General features: G+C 47.1%; 1 protein-coding gene across 1 annotated transcript in view; it reads left to right on the forward strand.

Annotated features, from left to right (window-relative positions):
- LOC8029675 (nose resistant to fluoxetine protein 6-like) overlaps positions 1-27494 on the forward strand; it is an 84964-nt gene that overhangs the window by 16221 nt on the left and 41249 nt on the right. The gene's annotated exons all lie outside the window — the stretch shown is intronic.

The raw sequence follows: 27494 nt of genomic DNA on the forward strand, positions 1-27494 counted from the left end.
TTTTAATCTTGCATCACACACTCTGGAGTTAGTGTGCGAGGCTCTAGTAACGTAATATAAATATAATCTTAAAAAAATGTTATCACCTTGGACGTAATAGGTGAAAAAAGTACAAAGCTTCAAGCAGCTTTTTTTTTTTTTTTGTCGATTATATTTTGGTATAGACCAACAAAGAACCGAGACGACCAAGACGCGCAGCACTAGCTAGAGCATTTTTTATTGTTGCAACTCGCAGCAGTTACGAAAATCTAGACGACCCGCGCATTTAGAATGTTCCAGGCAAAATATGGATGGAAATCAGGCTGGAAAGCATCAGAAGTTGTCACAGACACTTATTTAGCCAGTCTGCCTGTGAACGTCGATTTCGTCACTATTCTTGCCCTGGTCACTAAACGCTTGTGCTTGATTGACAGACACTGCATTCGATGCAGAACGTAGTTTTCTTCCTGCTCTGGACAGTGACAATAAATTTGAGGGATGTATTTGTTTTCGCCCACAAAATGGTATTTAATTACAATTGTATTTGAAATACCCAAGTTTTAGTATTTAAATACACACGTCAAATACATTACCCAATTTGTAATTAAATACAAATGCAAAATACACAAAGTATTTGAAATACGTATTTCAAATACTTGTATTTGAAATACTGCCCATCCCTGGTCAATACCCAGCGGTAATTCAGTCATCTCTGGCATCCACTCCTGTGAACAGAGCTTCGCCGCGACGCACCTGCTCTTTGGGGGTCCCGTTCGTTTCAGGCATTCCTCGAGAGATTTCATACGAACCGGTCCTGAAACGGATAGACAAATCTGGGCCGCGGCGCCCCCCAAATTTTTTTTTTTTTTTTTTTTGCAGTCGGGCGAGAAGTGGCTGCTGCTGAAAATCTTTCGCCGAATCGGATTTGATTCGACCGCATCTCATAAACCTTAAGAGTCCACCTCCGCCTTTTAAGTTATTGTTGCTTTTACGCTTCGTTTTCTGTACTTTTTTTGCCAACAAAAGTGCATAGACAGGAGAAGACCGGGACGCTCGTTCCGAGACGTCACGGACCGTAGGCTGACTGGTAAAGCCGACATAGTGTTGAAGTGGTCGAATCGAGCGTAGATGCACAATCGCTGACAATATGAGCTACAACAGGCTTCCAAATTTATTTCGTGTACTTGCCAGTTTGAAAGAAAAAATGTTTTACTACGGATTAGGTCTGAAAGAAGAACGTTAGATTATATTGTTAGCCTCTTCGAGTCGTCCTGAGAGAATGAGGTGTAGAAAAATGATTTTTTGGGCCTAGTTGGTTAAACATTGTCTCCATCTTGTCCTTGTCTTGTGCGCTTTTTAATTTTTTGTAAAACATGAGGAGGTCTGTGTGTGTGTGTGGGGGGGGGGGGGGGGGGCGGGAGTAGTAGTTGGTTGCAGGCGTGGAAAAAAGTTAAATAGAGCATTGTAGCTCACATTGTGCGTTCCCGGGGAATACTACTGTGCTAACGAATTTTCATTAAACCGAGTGCGTTGTAATCTTGCTCAAAAATAAAACATAACACAAACAGAATACACGCATTAAGTTTTGACGCTATATAATCAGTGAGGAGACACGCATGTGGAGAACCAAGAATACGATGAAAGACGAGCCTATGTTGTAAGCAAAACTCTAAAGCGCCGTTCACACTCTTGCGACCGAGTACGACTGAGAGCGACTCCTTAGGACCGGATGCGAGGCAGCGGAGCTGGTCTTAAGAGATCGCAAGAGGCTTAAAAACCGGTCTGGTCTCTCTCGGTCGTACTCGGTTGCAAGAGTGTGAACGGGCCTTTAGAGGTGTAATTGCCTCTGAAAGGTTGATGTTTATTAAAGTAATTTCAACAATTCGCTCGATATTTTCGCCCTATTTCTCGGGGTGAGCACTGTCTTTTCGATGGGAGTCACGTCGTCCAGCGCGGATAATCTCGTGTTGGAAATGACGGCAAATAGACAGGTGTGCTAGTCAACGTTCGACATTACCAAAAGCCGAGACTTCAGAACAAATATACAACACACACAAGCACAAATATTGCGCTAGCCCTTTTTTACGGTTCAGCGTTATTGTGCTAGCTCTTTTGTTATACGTGGCTTGCACAGGACGTCATTTCCGTTGCCCTCCAGAGAAGAGGGGAAGAAGGAGCTCCCCTGTTATCAGGATCCTCCTTTCTGCCTCCCAGATTTGCACAGGCGTCGCCATTCTCCTCCCAGAAGATTATAGAAGGTTAACCTGTCACTCAAAATTCTTACAAAAGCAGCTTCTCTCTCCTCCTTTTACTTGGTGGTCAAATGTGTGCGATGTGACGTCAGTGCAAGGAGCCTATAGCTGAGCGTTTCTAAGTGGTTACAGCAGGGCACGTTTTGGAGCAAGTGACACTGTTGAATGCAACTTGGGTCGCCACGGATGGCCGTCGCGGTCGTGTTGGCGAACAGCAATGGTTTACTGTTCGCCTATAGTGAGTTTACCCATAAAAATCAATGGGACATCACAGAAGCGTGTCAAAAACTTCGTTGAATGAACAAGGAAGTGCAAATGCGGTCTTATAGTGGCATCTGAGACTGTCGTTATATCACTAGGGTGAACGTCTTTCGGAATTTCGCAATGGACATACCTTTGGTTTCAGCGTAGCGTGGGCTTTTCTTATGGCTGCAGCGAGCTGCCAGATGAGATATCTTCGATATCTATGGAATTTGGGGCGAGGAGTATTTTAAAGAACGCGTAAGATCAGAGCGAGAAAGCCCCCGCTCTCGAAGAGGTGACTGCGATTGGTGGGGAACGAAGTCGTCGATGCCGAACGACTTAGCCGTCGACTGTAAGCTTTTTTACACGCTCGGCTGAATCGCTCATCTGACGGGCAAACAGTGGCTGACTGCGCCAGCCGTTTCGTTCTGCATACTTACCCAAAAAGGAAATTCAATACAAAGAACCAAGAGCCGTTCGAAGAAAAATATGCTAAAAATAGAAGACAAAAATTGATCGCAAGTACCTTGCTTCCCTTTGTACAGTTTACAATACGTGCCGTCATGAATATTCACATGCTTTGTTACCAGCCATTAAGAATACAGCGTATTAATGTAAAGGGCTTTGCACCGTACCGTTCGACATGAAAACAACAACCACAGATATCCTGTTCTAACGAAAAAGAGAACTACCGTTCCACTAACTCCATAAAAAAACCAGTAAGTAGAATAAAAAAGAAATCGAGTAAGTTAAGAAATCTATTGAAGAGGAGCAGGGAAGGGTTCAAGACTATTCGATTAATAATAATAATACTACTAATAATAATATATTACTACTTCTACTGCTACTACTACTACTACTACTACTATTATTATTATTAATATTATTATTATTATTATTATTATCGCAAAAAAAAATTATAATTTCTACGTATATATTTCTCTTTACATACTCCCTGCACTTTTCACCCGCTGTGTGTGCCCTAACAGTTATGAAACTGACCCTCCTTGGCTCTGATGTAATATTTGTGTCGTGTGTATGTTCAGGCAGCCGGAAGGTAGTCCTTCGAAACCGTCAGCACGCCATATTTCCCTTGCAAGTACAGTCACGTTCCCGTGGTGCTCCAAGACCTTACGGAAGACCTCGTGGGGCACATGGAAGAGCACCCAGAGCAGTCTGAAGCGCACTTCAGTGCTGTTAGGGTCGAGCATAAAACACTGCAGCTTCTTTACCTTGAGTTTTTTGGCTTCCAAGACCCGCTGTTTGGCCGCTCCAGATCGAAGGGTCAGCATCTATACTTGATTCATCTGGTAGAATCCAAAGGCGGCGATTTCATTCAAGACATCGCACCTTCCAAGATCCTCTCTGAAGACGTCGATCCGGTAGGGTCGTCCTCAGAGGTCACAGTGTAAAAGCAGTGAGTTTAGCACAGCAATTTCGGTGATAAGCGGTGGCAGAATAGCTTTTATTCACCATTTGAGGCAAAAGACGATGAACCGCGACCTTGGAAGGCCGTTGAAAACGCCCTTTGGGAGCTCATTCTTTTTCGAACGTCCAACTTTCTCGGAGTTTCAGGGACGCTTCTCGGCTACCAGTCCCCTGCTCTGATGTGCTGCAAACTCCAACAAGACTGGAGATTGTTAAAACGTCATCACTAAAGTCGTGGCTTCAATGACCGTCTATGCTTCAACCGAATTGTGCCAGGACAAAACACATGAGACATTTGAATACGCCTGCTTCTAGAGAAAGATATTGGTGAGGGTCACGTCAAGTTCACCCTGTCCCTTCATCTTCAAGTCATGTTCACCACCGTCTCTGCCGCGAAGCCTAGAAAAAAAACCTGGAAGCATTTTTTAACGCAATATTTCTGTCTTTCAAGTAGAAAGAAAAACGAAAGCTTATGAACGCACACGCAAAAACCAAGTTTTTTTAACCATTCAAATAAATAACTAGCTTTTTTTTTTCGTGATGTCTTATATTTTATATTTATTTTTATGCCATCTACGTAAGTGAAATTGCAGGCGATGGATCTCAGATCACACCTGTCCTGAACGCTGCGCGGTCTCTCCAGCAAGTTTAGGTCGAGCGGCAAGTTGGCATGGCATTGTCTCATATGTTGAGGAAGAGACGTTTTTTGTTCGAAAGGAAAGAAGCTTCACTAAGACCAGTCACTGCCCTCCCTGTGTCGGAAGCAACCGCCCATAAATTTTTGTGCATTATTTGGCGACTCTCTTCTTGGAGGCAGCCTTGTTCGAGAATCCGGACACGCTGTATATTCTACAAATTCGGACCTTTTGCCGCTGTTAACACGCCGGTCAGACAGAGGGCAAAAAGAGCACAGGGCAAGTGCGTCACGCTGAAACACCTGCCAAGATGACTCCTTCCGGTAGTTGACTCGAAATCCGCAAAGTGGCGTCTACGTCGCTGGAAACTGCTGGGCACACCAGAAATGAAAATACCAATGCACCGAGGCACTGAGAGAGAGGAGGAGACAAGAGCGCGCAAGGCCGTCAAAACGCCGAGCTCTGATTGGAAGGATTAGTGGGTAGACCTAAAGCTATAGCTGCCTCTGTTTCCAGAGAACTCGTCGAACGCGTTAAAACGCGGAGCGCCGGCGTCCGGTGTTTGGCTCTCGCATTCGAACGGGTTCGACGAGAGCAGTGGAGACAAAGTCTGCCATTGACTATGTGTCTAATCTTACCCGAGTAACCTGTCTCCTACGTCAGAGGGTAAGGCCATGTGACATTGCGAGTATACGATCCGCGACTTGATTTTGGATCGGCCGGGATCATCACTTGGATACTACGCGGATTGGCTTCGTCTTGGGCTACGGCAAAGAGAGAACATAGCAGCGATGGCGGAATAGAGCGGACGATTTCTTTCGATCATGGAGAAATTACTCGAAGAAACGATAAAAACAATAGCTGCGAAGTCTTTTTTTTTTTTTTTTTTTTGACAGTAACAACGCGGTGTCTTTTGAAGTGGCTCCACAAGCTCCTTTTAGTCACCTTCTTTTCGGGGTGAATATTGAGATTAAAATTACTTTTTCTTTTTTTAGTTAGACAGGCAATGATTAATTTGTATTAATCAGCGCGATTGCTGTAGGTCTAGTCCAGGTGACCTAAACACATACGTTCCAGGAATCATAATTTGCACCATTTACGTTTTTCGGATATTGCTTCCACACGGTGTACTGATACAGCTGTCCAGGGGTTTTTCTCAACAGTGATATGTAACTTACGTTGACTTTGACCTGGATATGAAGAGAACTTCAAGACCGCTATATTTCTTGGGGAAGGAGATGGGGTTGGGTTGTTGACTGGTAATTTAATGTAATCTCCGAAGCCTTCACTGCTTTACAAGCGCTTTCCTCTCATTGCACACACTCTGCGGAAAAAAAAGAGAAAAAAATACTTCCGCATCCTCTACTGCGTTCGAACATTTTCAGCCTTGAACATGAATACGAGTTTCCTCCAACACTAAGGACGAGGATGCGAAGAAGCTCCTGTTTACGCTCGCTCCTAGGGAAGGTGCACGGTCTGGATGTGGTGCACAGTGAATTCGTGCGTTGTAAACAGCCAATCTTAATAACAACTCATAAATGGCTGCACCTCATTCTATGTCTTTCCGAACGTCTGCCACCAAAGCCGACGGACTGAACGAGTTTCAACGGCTGTGGGTGCAGAAAACAGACGACAAGCAAACGGCGAACAGATCACCTGACGTATTTACTCGATTTGATACGACGTCACCCACCGATCGAGGGGGGTAGCTTGAGTAATCACTCCGGAGTAAACAACCCGCTTCTGGAACGCGAGTTTTGACGTCATCGAGTAAGCGGGAGTAAGTTTTGAAACGCCACGGTACTACTCCGGAGTAGGATCGAGTACATTTTGGAACACAGTCCTGTTCTCCGTATACACTCGTCAAACGCGTTAGAACGCATAACTCCGGCGTCTCCGGCGTTTATTGTACTCCCGCATTCAAGCGCGTTCGGCGCGTCCTGTGGAGATAAAGGCTCCTAGTTTTAGGTCTCTACTCATTCGAAGAAGCTCGGCGTTCTGGCATCCCCAGCGCGCTCTCGCCTCCAACTCTCCCCGAGCTTCTTGGCGCATACAATGTCTACACGGTAAGCCACCTCTGAGTTATTCCCCGAAGGCGCGCGTTCATTCGTTCCCGCGTTCCAGGAAGCGCGGTCTCACCTCCTCCGACGCCCCCAAAACCGCAGTGACACGCCGTTCATATCGTCCGGCGCTTCCGGCACGGACAGTTTTCATGCGCGCGAGAAAGAAATATGCTCCGACCAAGCATTGGCTTCAGACTCGCTGGCAGCTTCGCCGGCGACCCCGAGCGCGACGTCATCCTTATTTTGATTTGTTCTATAATGGGTCTCTTCTTTGCATTCCACGCAGCGGGCATTTTTGGGTGTTGTCGTTGTTGCCTCTTTTGCGAAGGACCGCGTCGAATGGCCCGTCGCAGCCGCATCGCGGATCGAGCTTCGGGTCTCTGCGGGAGAACTCGTGAGCGTCGGCAAATCGGAGTCGAGCATGATGGGCGTGACGCTTGTCGCTCTGTACCCCGTGTACCACCGCGTCGTCGAAACAAGCGCGCTCGTCGTGGACACTGATCGAGGGGCGGGGCAGGGACGCCATTTCAAGTTTGAAAGAACTATATGACGCGACGTCAATTTTTCTTTTCTTTTTTGGACCTGCCGTTTAGAAGGCGCTGCATGGAGTCGCACGAGAGAGAGAGAGAGAGAGAGAGAGAGAGAGAGTAAAACAACACTTCTTGCGCTCTTCTCTTTTTATGTGGGTTGAGAAGAGGCGAACAAATGTGTCCTAGGCATTCACCCCTGTAAGGACACGAAGGACTGCTATGAAAAAAGCAAGACTTGTAAAAATTACTAAATTATAAATAATTAGGTATCCGTCTCAGTTACTGTGGCCCAAACATAATAGAGTATAGTTAAGCATTATACGCAGCTGTATTTTGGGACAAATGTAATTAGTTACTGTTAAGCCTCGGTGACTATAGGAAGTATTCACTGGCGGCCATAGCTGTGTGCACGACTGCTGAGCGCGTGCTGATGGCGAGCTTCCACAGTTCTTTTGTAACGTGCATTTCGCACCCTCAAGATTGCTGCCCTTAGCAGTTCTGAGCATGCGCTCTAGACATCACCCACAGATATGCGCCCAGTGAATACCCCTTATACTTCGTTTCAGCTAACGTTGGTTTCAGCTTCAGTCCAGACGCAGCCGATGCTACAACCGCGAGCATATGGCCCTGAACAGTGCTTGCACTGCACGAGCGCGCGCGCCTGCAGCCCGGAGCTCGCGCTGGTAGCGTCGACTGCGTCTAGGTAAACGAAATATAATAAATTACACAAAAGAAAATGTGCAGACACTGACCGAAGCGCAGTGGCGTACCAACTTGTTTTTAAGTGGGGGGCAAACCAGACTCCCCCCCCCCCCCCTGCCCTTGGTATCCCTTGGGCGCCGCCGGCCAGTGTTTGCCCTGCCCAGTGGCGGCTGTCTCAGGGGGGGGGGGGGGGGACACATGCCTTGCCCCCCCCCCCCCCACACACACACACACTCTCTGAGAACTGGGGGGGAGAGGGGGGCAAACGCCCCCATTGTCCTCCCGGTTGGTACGCCCATGCCGAAGCGTGTTTCTTTCGTGTCGACGATCTGTCACATTGGTCAAAGACCACAGGGAAAGACAAAATATAGCTGCGTATAAAGAAGTTGGGTTCTTAATGGACCGATCCCAGCGAGCGTTCCGCCCATGCGTGAAGGCGCCATAACTCAGTTCGCACTAAACAGGCGGCAGTGCACGAGAGGGCTTGTGCCGTCTCGTGCTCTACACACGCGGAGCTCCATTGAGGTTGTCGCACAAGCAGAAAACTAAAGTTCCCTCGATGCATTGCAGCGGTGACTTATGGTGAAAGGTGAGGTCAGGTGAGTCATCGATAGGGGAAGGGTTTGGCCATCTATTGCCCTCGATGACCTCTTTCTGCCTCTTGGCTCTTGCCTGAGGAGTGACGTCGCGCCTGGCAACCGGCGCTTAGCGACGGAGAACGCTGTTCAAACGAGGCGCGCCTGCCCACCATTACCGATCCCACAACCCCGCGCGCGCGCAGGCCGGGCCACATGTTATTCTGCGTACCGACTTTAAGTTTTTTTTTCTTTTTTTAGCTGTTTAGTTAGAAAATTTGTCGGTTTTTGTGCCGTTGAATGTTCCAACCTCATCCGCCAAGGTTTTCGCTTTTCTATGACCCGAATAGAAAATCAAACAAACAAAAAATACGTCGAAATATATGGTTGATGAAAATCAAGTGGACGCTTATGGCAGGCTCCCGACTTTGAGAGGTAAGAATGCTCGTTTTCACTTAGACGACCAGCTCTATTCTATAAATAAATAAATAAATGAATCGGGACGGAATGGGGTTTTTAAAAACAAATTATAGGGTGATTTCAGATAAGATCGACCAAAGGGTGGCTGGTCGACATTTTAAAATCAACTGATGTTTTTATATGACATTGTCTAGTGTCTGGTATAAACGAATCCACACTTAGTTTTGACCAGAAAAAAAATTTGGAGACAAGAAAAATCGTAAGGCAGGGAGAGGTGGACAGTTGCAATAACGCGCACTGATGGAGGGGGCAAGTTTGAAAGTGAATAATTAAAACAATAAAATTAGGAGAATTTTAAAACTTTTTACAAACAAACTATGGGTACAACTTGCTTGTAATATAAAGTAATAATATTTATTAAAAATTTATTTAGTTTTCTAAAAATTGCCAAACATGCCTGCTCGAACGACAAATGGCAAAATTTGGAGGTCTGTATCTCATGAAATAATTTAATCATTATGATATAATTTGCAGATATTATTCTACTAATATATAGCTAATATTTAAAAAATAACTAAGGTATCTGTGTGATACAATAGTTAGGATATATTTAGTCAAACATGGAAAAAAAATCAAACAAAGAAAAATTCCGATGCGAATAAAAAAAAACACCACCCTCGATTTTTTTTAAATTTAGGTAACCTGTTATACTCTATTTCGGCATTCATTTCCATTAAAAACATGTTGCATCATTTTATTGAGAAAGAAGATACAACTCCCCAAAGTAGGGTCCTTTTTCAAAGCCTACACTTAGCAGTGTTTTATACAAGAACTGACTCTGAGTTCCAGTTTCATGAAACCAACACACATCTTTTATATATTTTTATTCAGATGAGGCCAATGATAACTAAAGAAATCGTTCACACACTTAAATTAAGGAGAAACTACTGTGTACAAAGAGGTATCATTTTACGGACTAGTGATCCGAGAAAAGATCATGCAGCCATCGGCCACTAGGAACTTTGTTTACTTTATTCTCCTGCGACACTATATGCTATTCCCTCTTCCGCTCTACCTTCATCTCTCTCTCTCTCTCTCTCTCATATATATCCCTGATATATATCCAGAACAAAAACATGTTCAAGCATTCCCTTTCTGCGTGGTAGTGTTCTGTGGCTAGCAAAAATCATTTCCTCGCTAAGCTCACGATTATGGCAAAATAGTTGCCGGAAACCGCAGACGACACTCGTCGCCAGTTCTGGCAAAACGGCCGATACAATCTTTTTTTCGCATTTCCCCGCTCGCTGTCAAGGACAAGGGGGTTCGCTTCAACCAGCAAAACATGGCCGCCGACGCCTGTTTACTGAGCAGTCATGCCTGTCGCCATCTCACTCGCTGGCGTCACGGGCGATAATATCAGGCACAAAGGGGCACACCAACCGGCAGCATTATCCCCAAATACTCGAGCCTCGCGTAAATACATAGAGTGTAAACGCTGTCGCCATGTTATCGTAGTAAGACCGCCCCCCCCCCCTCCCTCCCCCAACGGGGGACTGCAGTACGCGACGGCGTACTAACACAACGGCGACGATATCGACATCGCGGGCTCCGAATTTTCCCATAGTTCTACTCCACGGGCATTTCTCGAAACGCTTGATATTGTGTACGCCCGCCTGGAAGGATTTCAGGCGCGTAGTTAAGATAAGGCGGTTCTCCGCGGCAAAAGAAAGCAATTTCACAAAAGCTTAAAAGCGGCGGCGACGCGTGTGCGGTGAACGCTTGTAGTTTTGGTGTAGACAGGGTGTGTGTGTTCTCGTTGTTGACACCAGCCGGCGATAAGGCGCTGCAGGCGGTAGCTCAGTACAGCAAGGGCTAATCCGAGTGACCATCAACGTAACCCCACCGCCAACCCCACGCGAACCGGTCGCCGACATGGCTCAGGCTGTGTCATGAACCATGTGGTAGAAGCTCGGGTGCTTTCATATCAGCGCGTGAAGGGACGACAGTGCGATTCCGGAAAGTCTTTTTCGAAGGCCGCTGACCACAATTTTTTGTCTGGAGACTTTCCCTCTTTCTTTCTTTGACGTGGATCAAGCTTTGCCGACAGCCTCAGTTGTGACCTCTCTTTTCAAATGTACGTTTGCAGTGAGTGAGCTCCTCAGCCTCGGACTTGTCACTTGTGCACCCAGTAGTTCTTTCACTTGGCAATTATATGCCATCAGTTGGGGTTTAATTTCTATTATTTATGTATACATTATGAAGACGTCCTGGAGCTCCGAACGAGTGTTTTGTGCAGATTACTTTTGCAAACACAAAAAGACTATACCAAAGCAGCGGAATTTTCGAAGTGTTGGCGAGTTGGACCTAAACTCGTTGAAGCAAATTCTTCCGCCTGACTGTTCCACCAAAGTGAGTGCGACGGACTACCTGTGCTACCATTGCTTCATGCACATCACTAAGGAGATCTCGATGCGAAGCTCAGAGCAGTGCCCTGACATATTTGTGCCAGCTGAAGAAGCAATTGAAGATCTAAATCGCAGCATACTACCTACAGATGTGTCGCCGCTGAGAAAATCAAGCGTCGTAAGAAGTCGGGACAGGCCTGCCTATGTCAAGAGAAAGCAGACAGAACTGGAGCAGGTTGCTGTCAAGAATATACGCTCAAGGCTACGTATTGCGTACGACAGGGACGCACCATCGGGGTCGTCCGAACCAACATGCTCCACATGCACTGAGTGGGTGGACAACTTTCGGCAGGCCTTTGAAACCACCACCTCTCTCCGGGAACGTTGTCAACTGCCTACACTCCTACCGTCAACACTGACGAAGAATGAGGTTCAAAAGATGATTCCACAGGCCTCAATGTACCTCATCAGTAAATCCCGAAAACTCAAGGAAAAGCATGGCGTGTGGTATGAGCCGGATCCTTACACGAGGTGCAAGGTGAGCCCTGAGAACCTGTCTGCTGCCCTAGAGTACTTCACGAAAGACGAGCTACAATGTTCGCGCCAAAGTCCCAACCAGAAGGACGTCATCTCTGTCATGCTCAACGGAGAGAAAACGTTCGTGCCAAAGCGCTTCATGACACGCTCAATACGAGAGGCCTTCCGTATATACAAAGACAAGCATCCCGATTCCGGCGTTGGGCTAACGAAATTTTATTCGTTGCGCCATAGATGGGTCCAATGTATTCCACACCAGGAAGTGTGCGTTTGTGTGCGCTGCGCCAATTATTATCTTTGTATTGCCGCTCTAGAGAACGTTACAGGCTCAACATTCAACACTGGTGAAATGAACTCGGCATTTCTGTGCGACCCAGCAACAGAACTGTGCCTTCAAGGAGACTGTGATCACTGCCCAAAAGGCCAGTTTCTTACACTCCAGGAACTTGATATCCCGGAGGATGAAGAGATTGTGCTTGCAACATGGGAGTCCGGCGACCTTGTGAAAAAAACTTTGGAACCTGAGACTTTCCTAAAAGTCATCCAAGTGACGGTTGGAAGTCGGGTACTTCACAACCATATCCGGCAAACGCAAGGTAAAGCGATCTACGATGCAAAACAGTGCATGCAACGCGGGAGCATTGTCTTTCATTTTGACTTTGCTGAAAACTGGACCATCGTGCTTGCTTCCTGACGAAGTGCAAGCATATCACTGGAAAAAAAAACAAGTTTCGATATTTACATGTGTAGTGACGACAAGAAAATCTACAAACAGCTTTGCCATCATCAGTGAGGACCTGTGTCACGACGCCGCTCACGCTTGCTTGGCTCTAGAAAAAGTGAAGGAGTGGGTTGAAGACAACGTTGCGGTATACTCGTACGTGACGTACGTAAGTGACGGTGCCGCCAGTCATTTCAAGAATCGCTACTAGCTTCACCAATTTGCAAAGGACGATTGCCCACAAGCCCAGTGGTTATTTTCTGCATCTGGACATGGGAAAATTGCATGTGACGGAGTTGGCGGACTCGTGAAGCACCAGGCCACGCTGAACAACCTGAGAGAACGTTCAGTAAGCGCAATTCAGACGGCCAGGACAATGGTGAGCATTCTATCAAAGAAACTGAAAGGCGTGCATTTTGTATATCTGGACGAAAATGAGGTTGTTCGGTATCGTGAACAAAAAAAAGAAGAGTGGCTGACGGTGCGCGCCTTCCCTGGCATTCAGTCTTGGCACGCGTGGCGGCTCAGCAAGTCATCAACAGAAGGGACCTGTGACGTATATGTAGCACGGACAGTCGGATCTGCTTGGAAGCAACTTTATTAAATGGGTACAGCGAGGAAAACCTTAGCGTAAAGTGCTGAATTTGATTTCCCAAGGACAGCTCATTTTGAATGCAGGGACATCTTATTTATCACATTTTTCTTCACGGGGTATTTAACCTACTGTTTTTGTTGGTGGTTACTAATAATTTTTATCTGATCACTATAAAAAAAATCCCAAAATGTTATCCTCGAGCAGGATAAAATATATCGGCTTGCCACGATTCATTCATACACCGAGAGTATAGGACACTGCTAAGTGTAGGCTTTGAAAAAGAACCCTACTTTGGGGAGTTGTTTCTTCTTTCACAGTGCAATGATGCAACATGTTTTTAATAGAAATGAATGCCGAAATAGAGTATAACAGGGTACCCAAATTTAAAAAAAATCGAAGGTGGTGTTTTTTTTTTATTCGCATTGGAATTTTTCTTTGTTTGATTTTTTTTCCATGTTTGACTAAATATATCCCAACTATTGTATCACACAGATACCTTAGTTATTTTTTAAATATTAGCTATATATTAGTAGAATAATATCTGCAAATTATATCATAATGATTAAATTATTTCATGAGATACAGACCTCCAAAGTTTGCCATTTGTCGTTCGAGCAGGCATGTTTGGCAATTTTTAGAAAACTAAATAAATTTTTAATAAATATTATTACTTTATATTACAAGCAAGTTGTACCCATAGTTTGTTTGTAAAAAGTTTTAAAATTCTCCTAATTTTATTGTTTTAATTATTCACTTTCAAACTTGCCCCCTCCATCAGTGCGCGTTATTGCAACTGTCCACCTCTCCCTGCCTTACGATTTTTCTTGTCTCCAAATTTTTTTTTTCTGGTCAAAACTAAGTGTGGATTCGTTTATACCAGACACTAGACAATGTCATATAAAAACATCAGTTGATTTAAAAATGTCGACCAGCCACCCTTTGGTCGATCTTATCTGAAATCACCCTATACTGTAATCCAGGTTCTTCAGATTCCAGTTCGGATTGTATAGAAAAAAATTACAATAAAGAGCATCCCTCAAATTTAATAAATAAAATGTTTTTCTTTTCACAATCGAGTCATTAAAGTAGACATTATAGCAATGGAACATGGTATAAAAGCTCACTCGAAAATTTTCCCTAATCCTTATTGCTTACATAATCATCTGCATGCTCACCACCTCTGTCTTTACCATAATCCTATCCGGTTTTTAAACATATTTGAATTGAGAGAACGTTCTCTCAACATAACAGCTTGCATGTACATTTGCAATGAACAATATTATCACTGCAGTTTGACAGGAACAAACTATCTACTGTCCCTGTCAAAACAAAGTTTTGAAGGTAGTGTCTGTCCTTCTTTCTTTTTGATTTTGTGTCTCCCTTCCGCTATTTGAAACAAAAACAAAAGTGCAAAGGATACTTCCCAATAAACATATACGCAACATTTTGGCGTTCGACGTACAGGGTGCGGCTGTAGGGACCAACAGATTTGGGTACACTTTTCGAAATTTGAATTCCAAACGTACATACCTGAAATTGGGCACGCGAACGTAGTTTTGCAAAAAAAAGTTTTATGTTTATTTTTTTAAAGCTCAGCTTGGAAATAATAAAATATTAAAGATACAAAAAAAAATCGAAGCTTGCGTAGTATATTTGTTTTATAGGAGCCGTTTGTCATCTGCACTCTGGTTTATCAGTTCGCTTGCGGGTGGCTTGCTAAACGCAAAAACGCTAAAAAAAACAATAGTAGAGGCTGCCGAGGAGCAAGATAATCGCGATAATCAATGCTTTTAACGAAATATATGAACAATTACCATCTGTGAGCAAGCTCACAAATATGTATGCAGACAACGAACATGCGGTATAGAGCACAGGAAAAACACGGCCGCCGTTTTTGCTATATTTTAATTCTTTTTTTACAAGCTCTGTCTTCAGCTATGCAAAAAAAAAAAAAAAAATAGACTTACAATTTCTTGCGAAGCTATATTCGCGTGCCCAATTTTAGGTACGTATGTTTGGAATTCGAATTTTGCAAGGCGTGACAAAAGATGTTGGTCCTTACGTCCGCACTCTATAAACGATTGCAAGCAGGGCATCTGGCCGCCACCATGTCTCTGCACGTGCGGGCAAGCGCATGCAATTACAAGCCTGACAAGGCAACGTTCACACGCAAGCTTCGCATGCTGGTGCCCGTGGGGCACCAGTGGGACCCCTAAGCTCGCAATTGTCCATGGCTACATTTACATAGATGCGACCGTAGCGCATCGAATCGAGATTTGACCATTTTGATTTGTAGCAGGTCGGTATATAGAGGAAGGAGTAGAAAGACAGAGTGTGTGCGATTGGTCCCTGCTCGATTCGTTGCACTACGATCGCATCCATGTAAACATAGCCCATATATCACTGCAGTTCACTGAAGCCAACAAACTCTAAACTCCATCTCACCTTATGATGTACTGCAGGAAAGGCTACACGCGCGAGCTCCCTGCTCTAAGGTAAGGCACATCTCGGCGACACAAGCTCTCATGCATTAAAGGGGCACTGACACATCAAAATCATATTTTTTTTTATTATCCGAAACGATTGAAAACGATGCCGGGACATTACCCTCAAAATTTGAAATTGGGGAATTCAGTATTTGTGAAGTAAAAAAACAATTTCCAAATGCCGAATTCGAAGTTCCCGCGCGATCGGCGCCGGTGCCTTGACGTCAAAAATCGCGGAGACCTGAGAGTCGACTTTCTTTCACCACTCCCTGCTGTTGCCATGGCGACCCAAAGCGAGGAGGAAAGGAATGAGCGGCGGCGTTACGGCGGACCGGTTTTGAGCGGTGTCGCCTGTTTTCCGTTGGAGGATACAAATCCAGGAGACGGCACCACAACGAACTCGCGATTTTTGGTATTTCAAAAAGAAGGGCCGTAGTGCGTTCGCAATTGCGTTAAAAAACATGTTTTACGATTGCCGTTATTAAATGTTATAGAGATGTCGCCTACAAAGCTTCTAAATTTCCTGATTTTTGACGTCACCGATCAAAAGAAGCGAGGAGGCGAGACGCGGGAAAATCAAACGCCAAAAATAAAAAGGCGCGCGCGCGCGCGGGAAAATTTTTTTTCGCGATGCGGTTTTTTTTTTTGCGTGTCTATGACTGCAACTTGCATCGTTTTAGACAATAAAAATAAATACGACCTTTGGGGTGTCAGTGCCCCTTTAAGGGTATCTACCGACGCTATGAGCTCGCGTTTCTAGCCTTCGATTCGGTACAATATAAGGTGAAACTAGGTATTTGCGGCGAGAAGTTTGTGTATCGCCGCCTGGTGGAGTTTTTTACAAATCTGAGTGAGGATACTTCAACTTTCTCTGCTGGTGCAAGCTCGCGCAATGCCAAGCTCCTATGCACTATGGACATTAAAACATAACCGAGTGGGTAGCACGTGCACTACGCATAGTGAGGAAAACAGATACGCCCCTCGCGAGCTTCCCACCGCGAAGAGGCTGGTTTCCGAGGTGTGGAGCCAGCGCAAATGCTATTAAAAACCCTTCGTTAAAAAAAAAAAAAGAAAAAATTGAAACATGTGAAATTTAGTTTTCGAATTCGGAAAAAAAGGGTTGAACCCGATTTTCAAAAGACGTCTTCGAATCGTAAATATCTGGAAGCATTAGGCTTTTCGCGAAAACGAAGGAGCCTATCATATCTTAGATATTTTTTACCATGTAACGAGTAAAAAGTATTTAACTACTTTTTCGAGGAACGTACAATACTTCATTAGAGATCGTGCTATATCTATGTCACCATCAAGCAATCAAGATACGGCAACAAAGACAATCGGGGATCGACATCATGAACAAGATTGCAGTATATGGGCTCATTTATCACTATTTCAGGCGTCAAGTTTGTCAAACTCCTTCTAATAAATTTCCCTTCCCATTTGAAGTAAAAGCAAAGTCAACTGTTTGTTCATTGACCTTTCAATTTTTTTTACCGCATTTGCGTTTTTTGTTTTTACGTCGACCAGCAGTTTACACAAAGTCAAAGGAGAAACAAAAAAAACTTATTCATCACGTTTAGGGCAAAGTTAAGGCCTGCACTCACAAGGCACCCGTGCCATCGGTTTTTATCGCGTGTATGTAAGTCTTTTCATGGTAAACGGCACTGGCATTTTTCAGCCGCATCCTGACTCGTCAAAACGGTCATAAAGCTCCCGTCATGCGTATCAAGTTTGATGACCTTCGTTATAAGACAATGACACCAAAACGCTAGGCTTCTTAAAATATCGGACGCCGAAAGGCGTGTGCCAATGATCGGATGCAATCAAAAACGTAATTTCCGAAAAAAATAAAAAAAAAAAAAGAGGGGGAGGAACGCCGAAGCAAGAAATATATCAAAAATAAAAATGTGGCTGGCAGTTGTGTCCGGGAGAACAGGCCTTCAAGAGGTGCGGAAACAAGATGTTTACACTTCTTCTTTTGGATATAGTCTATGTTGTGCCGACAGCCCAGAACACTTCTAGACTAGATCGAGTTTCTGAGCTGCCAGCAGAAAAGTCAACAAAACGTATTCTAAAACGAATCAACAGATTTTAAAATTGCGCCGGGTGGCGGTCTGTGATGCTTCGTTCGAATGCCGCCACGTCAGGCATGAGTATAAAAGAAGCAGCGCTAGTTTGCGGCAGTACGGCTCGCTCATGGAGTTACTTAGTCCTGGATGTGACTTGGCGGAGAACGCTAACGAGTCTACTATGTTGCATATGTTAACTTGCATAGTGCCTCCGCAACGTGCATTCCACAATTTCAAGATCGCTGTTTTTCGCAGACGATAGGTATGAGCCTAATCTGAGGACGCGGGAATCCCTGACAAGTCAACCATACGCCCTTCCCCCCCCCCCCCCTTCCCCCCCTTTCGCCAGGACGCGCGATGAATAACGCGCTCAAATATGGCAATATGGTTCTTAGGCTCGTTCAAATTACCTGCAACTCCTGTACCGGTGCAGAAGAGTGTAGGGCAGTGTACTTCCAGCATATGTATTTACGTACGACCGGGAGTACACTGCCCTACACTTTTCTGCACCAGTGCAGGAAGTGCAGGGAGATCGAAGGAGTTTCTTATATACATAGCTTGAAGGCGCAGCAGGCGCCGCCATTGCTACGTACTAACGATTATTTATATTTGCGGGTTCCCTCCAGCTACTACTTTTGCGGTGTGAAAGTAACACGGTGAACAGAACGTTTGTGGCACGAAAGATGCCCAGGGTGCCTTCATTATGGGCTTTGCTTAGGGTGGAAACATTTGGCCATTTTGTCCCACACGTTTATTTTTCTTTTTCGTTCAGAAGCGCGTGAAAGAGCGTGTCCCTGCACGTGTTTTTGGCGCTGACTGTGCTGCGGCGACATTTTGCTTACGTAGATTTTTTTTTTTGTATTTTGAGCACGTTCTGTTGGCATCGGGCACTACAAAGGGTGGGGGACGATCGAATTTGTCAAGCTGCTACTTATCCGCGATTTGCGCAGGCTGCAAAGGCTAGAACAGAAATGCGATTACTGCGAAGGCGATTAGTAAGTTGGCACTGACGGACGAAGTTAGTTTCCGCCGCCTGAACCTGGACAAGTCTTTTCGGACGGATCGAGAAGTCGGGGTCTGTTAGGCCTAGAGCCAGACAAGTCTGGTGTCGGCAGAGCTGGACGGACTCGACGTTGCAGCTGGTGTCAGCTGCGGAAAAGACGGAGGCCCTACGCAAGCAAGCAACGGATCCCAATGGGGGTCCATCGAAGCTCCTGGAAGCGAAGATCCCCGAGCAACGAGTGAAAGCCACCTTGAAGCCAGGCTAAATGGTACGAGGCCCACGTATGTTAAGTCTGCTCGACGGCGGGTCGCGATAAGCGAAGCGGGGGAGGGGCTTCACAAACGAATTCGAAGACCGAGTGCCGAGAGTATCGACACCATAACGTCGGAAGTACCGGAGGACAGCACCGAGAACTCCATGGAAGTCAACGAGACAGAGGGCGGTTCAAGAGGGGAATCCAAGACCTATGGAGGTCCTGATTACGAGGGTGAGCCATGGCAAGAAGTGTATTACCGAAAGCGCAAGGCAAGGCAAGAAACGATGGACGTCGACACGCTTGCTACGACAAGCGCGAAGAGGCTAACGAATCAAGAGGAACGCTATGTGGTCGTCTTCAGGGCCCAAGAACGATACGACCTCACGAGTATTCCTACTAGCACACTTCAAAGAAACTTCTACACCGCACTGAACATCAAGCAGGCACAGTGCACAAGGGAAGAACTGCCGACATTCAGGACGTCAAAAGTCACGAATACAATTTCGGCCATAGTTCGGGACCGCCTGCAGGCACAAACCTTGCTGAAGATTAGAAGCCTCAAGGCGTCAGACAAGGCAGTGACAGTGATCGCCCACGAAATACCCCCGGAGGACACATGTAGAGGGGTGGCACACGGAGTAGACCCGAAGGAGACTGCGGGCGAACTGCACGAGGCACTCCACTGCAGGACACAAGAAATTCTCTACGCCAGGCCACTGGGCAGCAGAGGGCTTGCACTGGTCACATTCCAGGGAAAACGTCCACCGAGGACGATACTGTACCATGGCTTCATCACGAAGGTGGCTCTGTACAAGCCTACTACAGTGGTTTGTCGTCGGTGTCAAGGCTTGGGTCACAAGGAAATGGTGTGCACTAGGAAACCAAGGTGCACCGAGTGCGGCTGCATTATTCAAGACGGCCACGTTTGCCAGCGCAAGTACTGCGTAAACTGCCGATCGCTCACGCATCTAGCGACGGACAACAAATGCCCGGCGAAAATTCGGGCAGACAAGATGCTGCAGCAGAAGACCAGAAAGGGCGGGCCGTCAAGTAGGCAAGCAGCCACGGCGACGGGGCAGAGGACGGAGGTAGAACCGCCCCACGTGACCATAGACGAATTTCCACCGCTAGAAGCAAGAAGTAGTGCACTCAAGAGAAATTCACCAGCGCGCAAGAGTAGAAGCAGGAGCGCCGCAGCTGGTAGCACCAGGAATGGCAGGAAGGCGTCGCGAAGCGCGTCACGTAGCGAAAAACAAACCATCACGTTGCGCGGAAGGAAGGTCACCGTCAGCTCGACGGGTTCGCAACAATGACAAAAGCTATGCCGAAGCCGCGAAGAAACCGAAAGGCTACTACGCCGATGACGACGACGAGGTCAAGGCATGGCAAACAGAGCTCCGAGCCATCGAAGCAAGAAATCAAGCGGACGCCGACAAATGCAGGCGCCTCGAGACTGAACTACTGCAACTTCGACAGAAGATCGAGGAAGAAAGCAGGCGTCGCGAGGCACGAAAAAGCACCATTTTAGGTCACATCAAGACAGCAATAGAGGCCAGGAAGACACAACAAGAGCAGCAAAGAAAACAGCGTGAGCAGCAGGCAGACAGCCCAGCTTCTCGGGGAAGAGATCCAATTCGCGAGGAGAGGACCGAAGGGACGGCGACTGCAAGCAGCTTAACACCGCAGCAACCTACGGGATGGCAAGTGGCATTACAGCGAATGCAAGCCCAGATGCAACAGATACAACAGCAAATGTTACAAATGCAACAGATGCTGACGTCCCAGCAGGCTCTACCGACCAGCTGCCCCACGCCACAAGATAGCCAACAATGATGCAAGCAAGGAAGCGCTAAGAATCTTACAATGGAATTGTCGCGGTCTCGCAAGCAGAAGGGCAGAGCTCGTCCAACGACTCAAGAATGAAACTTTTGACATTCTTTTATTGCAAGAAACGAAGTCGGATCAGATCACATTACCAGGATTCAAACAATATTACATGCCATCTATCACGCACACCTACAGGAAGGAAAAGAAAATCCAGGCACAAGCGGCTGTTTTTGTGCAGGCGAAGCTACCACACATCACCATCGACACATCCCAGTGGTGTATGGAACTCCAAGAAGTTGTGGCGCTACGCGTAGCGCTGCAATCCACGAGCAAGAGGCTCACGGTAGCCCCGGCGTACAACAGGCCGCACACTACGAAGGACTTTTCTTGGATCAGGCACCTACGCAAAGAATATTCTGATGACTTCATGGTCCTGGGAGGCGATCTCAAAACACACGTAGAACACTGGGCGATAGGCGACACGGCAAGGGGGGCCGCAGACCTGCGCGACATCACAGAGCAGGCGGATATGGCCCTAATAAACGACTTCAGCAGAGCAACGAGGTATGCAACGGGAGCAGGGCACAGAGACTCCATCATCGACGTCACGATAGCGCCTGCAAGCACCGCACGGAAGTTACAGTGGTCCATATTAGACGACGCCTGGGGAAGCGACCATTTCCCCATTGTCATGGAGCTGGACATCGGAGCCAAGAGCATCCCAGGCAAAAAACAGACCAAAACGATCATCTGGGATGACTTTCGGAAGAGCATCGAAGACCAGGGAGAAGACTTTGGGTTCCAACACGTCGCAACCCTCCTGACGACAGCGGCCAGGATAGCCGTTGACGAGCGCCAAGTGGACGAGGACACTCCAACGCCAGATACGCATCTTCTCTCATTATGGGACAGAAGAACGGCAGCACTCACAACCTACAGAAAGAAGAAGCTGAGAAAGCATCTCATAAAAGTGAACAAGCTCACCAAAGAGGCAAGCCAGTACGCAAGCCAGCTTGGCTTCGACAGATGGATAGAATATTGTGAGACCTTTGATAGACTCACAAACATGGGAGACGTATGGCGGACTTTCAACTCAATGTACGGTAAAAAAAAGGGAGTCAGTCCCGTTCCCGTGATAACCCTAATGTCAAACGAGAAGATGGAGGACATCCTCAAGCAGCTCGGGGAGGTGTTTTTCCCTCAACCCACCAAAAAGCCCGACCCGAGCACCTACTGGAGGAAGCATACCGGACCGTCCAGGCAATCCGAAGATCAGCCTTTCACGGAATGGGAGATGGATGCAGCAATCAAGCAATGCCGATCAAAGAGTACACCTGGACCTGATGGGATCACCGCCCCCATGCTTAAGAACGCTCCGGAGTCAGCCAGGTGAGCAATGTTGCAATGGTTCAACCAAATCTGGGACACTGGCGATTTCCCGGAAGAATGGAGGATATCCGTGGTGACGCCGATTCCGAAAGCTGGGAAACCCGCGACAGATCCGTCGAACGTACGGCCGATCTTCCTCACCTCTATCATGGGAAAGCTCATGGAGAGAATGGTCCTGGCCAGAATCCAGCACAACATACGCCACAAAGGAATACTCCACCCCACGCAGACTGGGTTTCGGGATAACCTAAGTACCCACGACAGCCTGCTTATGATATACAACGATGTTATCGATCGGCCGCGAAGCGATGGAAGTCTGAGAGTAATCGTATCAATTGACATCAAGAAAGCGTTTGACAGCGTCCCCCACGAATCTGTCGTCGGCAAGATGGAAGAGCAGGGGCTCACTGGCAAACAATTGGATTTTGTGAAGTCTTTCCTTGCGAACCGCAAGTACAGAATAAAGGCAGGTTACGGAAAGGAAGCGCGAGAAGGCCCCACTAGCGAAAACAACATCGGCGTGCCGCAAGAAGCAGTTCTCTCGCCAACGCTATTTAACATAGTTATGGCACCACTGCTCTGGCGGCTCTACAAGATCGAGAAGCTGAAAGCGACGGCGTATGCAGACGACGTCACTATATGGACGCATGAAGGTACGCCAGAGCAACAGGAGGCAGCACTGCAAGAAGGACTAAATACCATCGGCGACTTTTTGAAAGAAGTAGGGATGAGACCATCCCCAGAAAAGACTAAATACACCGTGTTCGGGGCCGGTAACGTCCAAAGAAACCTGCAGCTCACCTTTGCCGTGGACCCAATCGTTCGAGAAGAGAGCATCAAGCTTTTAGGGGTCACCTTCGGAAACTCACCCAGCATCACTGACAAGTGGATGGCCGAGATGAGAAAGAAGCGGAAGCAAGGCCTCAACCTGGTCAGAAAAATCTCCCATCGACCTGGAGGAGCCGGAGAAGCAACGGCAAGGAAGTTAGTAATGGCCACACTGGTCTCGAAAATCACATATGCGGCGCGATTTTATTCATTACGGTCGTGTCACAAGAACCAGTTCCGAGCTATGCTCAATGACGCACGAAGAGCCATCTTGGGGCTACCAAGAAGTACAAAAACGGAGAGGATGAGGCAACTCATCTTTTTGCCAGAAATTGAGGACCTACTGGTGCAGCAGACAGTGACGCACACGGCGGGTGTGCATCACACAGAGGAAGGCCGAGCAGTGGCAAGCTACATAGGCATCAAGCTACCGGAGACCCTAGACCCCCTCCCCCCAAGCAAGGCACCGTGGGATGTGATTAGCGTCACGCAAGGTGCGAAGCCCCTTCCAAGAAATATGGACCCGGAGCGACACAAAGCCCGCAGGAAAAGGTACGCCCAACAGCACAAGAAGGAGGTCAAGGAGCTGTTGGCAAGCCAGCACAACACAGTGGTGTACGTCGATGGAGCAACAAAAGGGAAGGAGTATGCCGCAGGAGCAGTCTTCTACAGAGGCGAGGGGGCAACTCCCTTTGAAATTGCCACTAGCTGCGGACTGGGCACGGAGGTCACATCAGACACGGTAGAAGAAGCGGCTCTTCTGTTCACGTTGGGAGTATACGGGCACCTCCCCGGCAAGACGAGAAACCTCATTATCTATACGGACTCCCAGGAGGCGGTACGAAACATGTACAAGCTCAAGGCAACTGCAAGCCCGACGGTACACGCCTTCTTCGACACGGCGCTCAGCCTATACCGGGAGCACGGCACAAGAATCAGTGTACGATGGGTCCCGGGACACCAGGAGATCTCAGGAAACGACATGGCTCACGCAGCGGCACAGTGCGGGATGAGAAGAATTCCTCAGCTGCCATCCCAACAGGCGTCCAACTGCGAAGAGTCAGTCGAACAGCCAGAAAATACGGCATGCTACGACCCCGTCGAAGAGCTGCGTAAATGTCGCAAGATGCGAAAGATTCAGCTAGCGGAAAAGTGGCAGCCCGAAGACTACCCGCTTCCGGCGAAAACCTTCAAGCGAACGGAAACGGTTCAACTTCGGCGCATCCGTACCGGAGGCGCGGTCACGCCAAGGCTCAAGTACCACATCAACCTCTCGCAATTGCGACGGACTCAGCCGTACGCGGTCCCTCTGGACCCGCGATGTCAGAGATGCAAGGATCCAGAAGCCATTCCCAGGCTCGACCATCTCCTATGGGAATGCCAAGCTCTAGCCTTGTGCAGAGTGGAAGCCATCAAGACGCTACCCGAGGAAGAAAGACCCAAGAGACTCGTGGATTGGACGCACCCGCAGGGCGAAGCCCAACGCCGGACGAGGATCCTCCAGTCGCTTCTGGACTTCGTAGCCAAGTCAGATCTTGGGGACTCCATATGAAAACACCCTTCATGACCCACCGCACAGTCATCCCTCATCACCCATAATCACGCAAGAACGAGGCTGCCAGATCCGAGGATCACCGCGGCGCGGATAATCTCTCTATTCGTAGTTCTTGGTTTCCAATAAACGTTTTCTACCTACCTACCTACCTACAAACGGTGGCATCACCCTAAACAGAAGGGCATTGATGCACCCTAAAAATAGCGACATGGCCGCAAATGACGTTCCGGACAAGCTACGTGTAGGCCATAGGACGTACAGTCCTCGGATATTACTACTAGGCGAGATGGTCACGCGTTGACGCCACCAAGCGGCAACGCTCGCCACTACCCCTGGCGAAGCAGTAACTCTTGACGTCACGAGCGTGATACGCATTGCGCTTCTCGCTGGCACACTTTGAAGCGAGATTTTAGAGAGCTCGCAGTCACGTCATTTTGTTTCCGTACACCTTTAACGCGTTCGAGGAAAACTTCGGTACTTTTCAAACGAGTAAAGGAGTAACGGTACTGCGTCATTTTTCCTCAAAACAAATGGCCATCATGAAAAAACATTACATAAAAAAACAAAAACGGTAGCAGATCCGTTTGTGAGAACAAGCCTTAACACGTTCGAGTTGAGAACTTCAGTACCTATTAAACGAGTCAAGAGTAATGGAACGCGTTACTTTTCTAAAAGTGAACGTACCATTTTAAGGAAAAAAAAAACAACTCTTTCATTTACGTTTCCACTGAGCACACATTGAAGGAACAAGAGCGATCTACGGAGGGCGACCTATGGATGTTAATGCGCCATAAAGCCTGCACTTCGTTCAGCTTACGTTCGGACACGGCCGACGCTACCAGCTGATGGGACTAATGAAAGAACGCCAAGAGCGCAAGCCATTGTGCCCGCCTCCTTGTGCCTGGTTGGTTTAGCGATGACAGATCACGAACTACAGAAGCATGACGGACACCATGTTGGTGCGCTTTTGACGCTGTATGATTGGTCCCACCAGCTCGTAGTGTCAGCTGCGTGCGGACCACAGTGTAGGATATACGGTGTTTACCTTTAATTAGAACAAACTAAATAAAAAAAGCTTTTAGCCTTTCCACTTTGGTGAAGATGGAAGACCAGCCAAGCTGTACTATGGTGGGAATGAAATAATGGCCGGCCGCAAGTCTGCAAGCCAAAGTGAAAAAGTTTGAAAGGTTGCGATATCTTTGAGCGACGGCGGCAAGCGGACAACCGGCAAACACAACACTCTGGACAGCTACTGCCATCTATGAGCGATGGCGGCAACCAGAGTTTTGTGTCGACATTTCTTTGCGCTGGACACGATCCTTGGGAAACTAGCCCTTAGCAGCTCCGCTGTAAAAAGAAAAAAAAAAGGGAGAGGGGGGGGGCCATGGCGCGGTTTGACGAGTGCCATCTTTACCATGTACAGTACATATTGCTGCCCGCAGAGCCGAGAAAGGAACGCTTGGTCACGGTCTTCTAAAAGATTCCCGTTCATTCTCGCACCAGACGTAACTTTCCCTCTGCTTTGTTAATCTCGAAAGTGCCAGTTCATCCTCGCCCTGAGCGCGCCACGCTCGAGCCTTCTTTGCCGAACTTTCGAGATACTGAGAGTTTTAGTAGATCGTTCCCGTGACTCCGATAACGATACCCGATACTCCGCCACCGCCTCCCTTGCGCATGCATAGTATCGTTATCGGGGCTATCGGAGGTATCGGAACGATCTACTAAAACTCTCTGGTGACGCGCGGTAGATAAGCAGCTACTCGCAACCTTGTCGGGTCAGTCTCGCTCGTCACTCGTGCTCTCGGGATTCGCCGCCGAATTGCCGCCTGCTTTTCTGCTACCTCGACGCTCTTTCTTTACTTATTTTTGGTTGGCACAAGTTCGCCCATTAAACCTTCATTTTTCAGTTCACTGTTCACCTTCTCGTCGCCTTAATTCGCGAGAATATACAGACTCGGCAGACATTAGATGAGGGGATAATCGTCGTATAGTAAACTGGCTGATGAACTAAAATTCGTAATTAAGTTTCTAATTTTTGGTTTTAAACGTCATGTTAAAATTGCAGTATACGCGGCGACTACTATTAGAGGCTAGACCAATTTAAAGTTTTTGCCAAAATGCATTTTTTTGTTTTTGGATATTAACCAACACATTTCCTAATTTTTTGTCCTTCTTAAAAATTGCGCATAAAGAGCGCATCTAGCGCTGCCGACAATTATACGTGGAAGAGTGACAAAGTCGTTTGGGTCACTTGGTCGCTTGTGTCGCCGGCGCGCCCACCAAGGACACGGTGTCGAGATTGTGACGATAGGATTGAAGGAAAAGGCGTCACTCTTCCAAGCGTCATTGTTGGCAGGGCTTGCGACGCTCTTTTTAAGCGCAGTTCATAAATCAGGCGAAAAAATGTGAAATATTAATTGATTAATATCTAAAATAACCATTACCCTTTCACAAATTATTTAAATTGGTCTGGTCATTAACAGCAATTGCCGTCGTATACAGCAATTCTCATATGACCCCAAAAACAATCATTAAATAGTTAACTATTGGTGTTTACTCAAAGGTTTACTCAAATAGACAGCTTACCATGACGATTACCTCCTTGTTTAATGTCCGCCGAGGTTGCTAAATGCATGGATGAAGATATCACTAATCTAACTGCCACCCCCTTAAAAAATCTTCGAATTAAAATTACTTATTCCGCATGAAGGTGAGGACACACATCACGGCGAACGCTGCGACGCGATCAACCAGATGAAGTCCTCTTGGCGCGCGCCCGAGCACCCTCTGACGACAGCGTCTCCGCCGTCTACACGAGGCGACTGAAAGAAAAAAAATAATTGAGCAGTTTTGCGTTGATTCAGAGTACAGCAGTCACAGCGATAGCTGCGACACGTCACGGCGAAATCGTTGGTAATCGGCTTCGCGTTCACGTACTATGGGGCAGTGTGGTGCGTGAACAAAAGCGTTCTGAACAAAATAGACATCTGTTTTGT

Source organism: Ixodes scapularis, unplaced genomic scaffold, assembly GCF_016920785.2.
Source record: "Ixodes scapularis isolate PalLabHiFi unplaced genomic scaffold, ASM1692078v2 PGA_scaffold3__209_contigs__length_174095766, whole genome shotgun sequence".
Lineage (NCBI taxonomy): Eukaryota > Metazoa > Arthropoda > Arachnida > Ixodida > Ixodidae > Ixodes > Ixodes scapularis.